Source organism: Pseudophryne corroboree, chromosome 5 (assembly GCF_028390025.1).
Source record: "Pseudophryne corroboree isolate aPseCor3 chromosome 5, aPseCor3.hap2, whole genome shotgun sequence".
In the NCBI taxonomy this organism is placed as follows: Eukaryota; Metazoa; Chordata; class Amphibia; order Anura; family Myobatrachidae; genus Pseudophryne; species Pseudophryne corroboree.
The window spans coordinates 775628432-775631440 of NC_086448.1; the positions used below are offsets into that span (position 1 = coordinate 775628432).

Sequence of the window (3009 nt, forward strand, 5' to 3'; positions counted from 1 at the left end):
TCTGCACGCAGGTGAGTTCGTTTCTTCTCCCCTTAGTCCCACGATGCAGTGAGCCTGTTGCCAGCAGGACTCACTGAAAATAAAAAAACTAAAATAAACTTTTACTCTAAGCAGCTCAGGAGAGCCACCTAGAATGCACCCTTCTCGTTCGGGCAAAAAAATCTAACTGAGGCTTGGAGGAGGGTCATAGGGGGAGGAGCCAGTGCACACCAGCTAGTTCAAGCTTTTACTTTTGTGCCCAGTCTCCTGCGGAGCCGCTATTCCCCATGGTCCTTACGGAGTCCCAGCATCCACTTAGGACGTTAGAGAAATATATATATACATGTATATATATATATATATATATATATATATATATGTATAATATATATATGTATATATATACTTTATCATACTGCATTACATTCAACATAATTTGCATATGCAAATTGGTTTACCCATAATGCATTGTGATTTTAAATGATACAATGCTTGCACTTTATTTATGCGTAATTGACATACAGAAATCAAGAAATATTGATTAGCATATAGTAAGCATTATAAATGAATAAAGTATATATATGTTGTATATATAAAAAACAATTTAGAAAAAGGGACCAAACTCTCCATAACCCTTAAGGTTCATGATATAAAGTGACATATAAGGAGACTGAAAACCATTATCATATTGGGGAGGGTGTGTGGCTGTTAAGATGAACATCTGCCATCATACTCCACCATCAGGTGATGGCTCCAAGTCCCCTTCCCTACTTTTTTTTTTGTTTGTTTTAAATCTTCCCTTTGGAAGATTTTTTTTTTGTTTTAAATCTCCCCTTTGGAAGACCAGGGTTGGGGAAAAAATAATAAATCGTAAAAAAATGAAAATGCGTTTCTCACTTAAACAGCTTTTACTTTTATTAGGGTGTTCATTCAGTGTTGCTACATATTGCTTTATTGGCTCAGAGTCCATGAGGGGAGACATTGCATTCTATACAGGAGGCCGGGTTAGGGTTGGACTTGCCCTCAGGTGTACAGGGGAAACCCGCAGTGGGGCCCACCCTAGACTCTTGGGATCAGGTTCCAGACTGTGAACTTACATTATACATATGTTACATTATACTGCAGATGACTATGGTGTATTTTCTACTATACTATATAGCAGTGGTTCTCACACTGTGTGCATGGCACCCTGGGGTGTCTTGGGACACTTGCAGGGGTGCCTTGGATTAGTGGTCCATGACCAATTAAAATTATTTATGGTCAATGTCATAGGCAAACCAGTGCTGGTGGCTGTCAATCATAAAATATGTGGACAAACAGAAGCAAATCTTGTCCTTCACCACACATTGGAACCTGAGGATGACATATAAACACAATTTACTTAATGTAATATTTCTGTCTACATTTCTCAATAAGAAACTTTTGGCCAAGGGGTGCCGTAATTTTTTTTAAAAATTCTAATACTCTAGGGCGCCGGGATTCAAAAAAGTTTGTGAACCACTGCTCTATAGAATTTACTATATATATTTATCAAGAGGCTCATAACATGCATTCTCTAATTGTAACAGCAGATAAGAACCACTTGGCGGCTCAGTTAGTCTGCCCATGTACACACTAGGTGCTACGTTTTTGTTGGGAGACAACCTACCAGGAAACTGGAATACCCATGGAAGAGCATTATGTATAAATTCCACACACTGAGGTCCATGGTGGGAATTGAACCTATGACCTTAGTGCCTCAGGGATGCAAGGCAGCAACACTAACCATTACACCATCTGTACTGTGATAACTATGCCCACACTTAAGCATGGGCCACTGCCACTGCATTCTGCCGGTGGGCCTTTCATTCCCTAGTCCAACACTGGGGAGGCTCATTACATTATATACTATAAAGGGGAACATGAGGAGAATATACAAACTCCACACAGTTAGGACCATGGTGGGAATCAGTGCTGTGAGGCAGTAATGATAACCATTTCATTATCCACACCGCCATACTGTATATGTATGTTTGAATATATATAAGCAGTGTGTGTGTGTGTGTGTGTGTGTGTGTGTGTGTATATATATATATAGAAATATATATATACATGTATATATATATATATATATATATGTATAATATATATGTATATATATACTTTATCATACTGCATTACATTCAACATAATTTGCATATGCAAATTAGTTTACCCATAATGCATTGTGATTTTAAATGATACAATGCTTGCGCTTTATTTATGCGTAATTGACATACAGAAATCAAGAAATATTGATTAGCATATAGTAAGCATTATAAATGAATAAAGTATATATATATTGTATATATAAAAAACAATTTAGAAAAAGGGACCAAACTCTCCATAACCCTTAATGTTCATGATATAAAGTGACATATAAGGAGACTGAAAACCATTATCATATTGGGGAGGGTGTGTGGCTGTTAAGATGAACATCTACCTTCATACTCCAACATCGCTTCTCGGCCTTTTGGCTAAGATCAAGTGTAGTATCTGTTCTTATCAGTTCACGCTGACTGACGGTGCTACCTTGTTTCTTGGACCGACAATTGTCCTTCTCAGGGCTAAGCTGCACCCGGGCCGAGAAGCCAGAAAAATCGAAAGTCGAGACTGCGAGGAGAAGGAGAAGATCGCTTGAAGAGGGTGAAGATTTGCATCGCTCCCCAGCTACAGCAGAGGGTTAGACTTGTTTGCTCTGCCCTCTGGAGAAGATACCCCCCTCCGCCAGCAAGACTGCGTGGAGAAAAGGGACTTCGCCGGAGAAGCTCTGCAGCGCCCCCTACCTGCACTGGAGGGCTAGACTTGCTGGCTCTGCCCTCTGAAGCGACCGACCGCCTCTCCTCCTCTCGACGACAGCGCTGATCCTCCGCCCCGCCTTCTCCGCCAAAAGGATCCGTGAGTATGGCCACCGCTGCCCCAGCCGCCGTTGTTCCAGCCCCCGCTGCTCCAGCCCCAGCTGCTCCAGCCTCTGCCTCCACTCCGGCCACCCTCGCCAAGAAGAGCCAGGCC

At 41.3% G+C, this 3009-nt stretch overlaps 1 pseudogene; it reads left to right on the forward strand.

Annotated features, from left to right (window-relative positions):
* Positions 1-2454: 2454 nt before the first annotated feature.
* LOC134931203 (U2 spliceosomal RNA) lies at positions 2455-2559 on the forward strand (annotated as a pseudogene).
* The last annotated feature ends 450 nt before the right edge of the window (positions 2560-3009 follow it).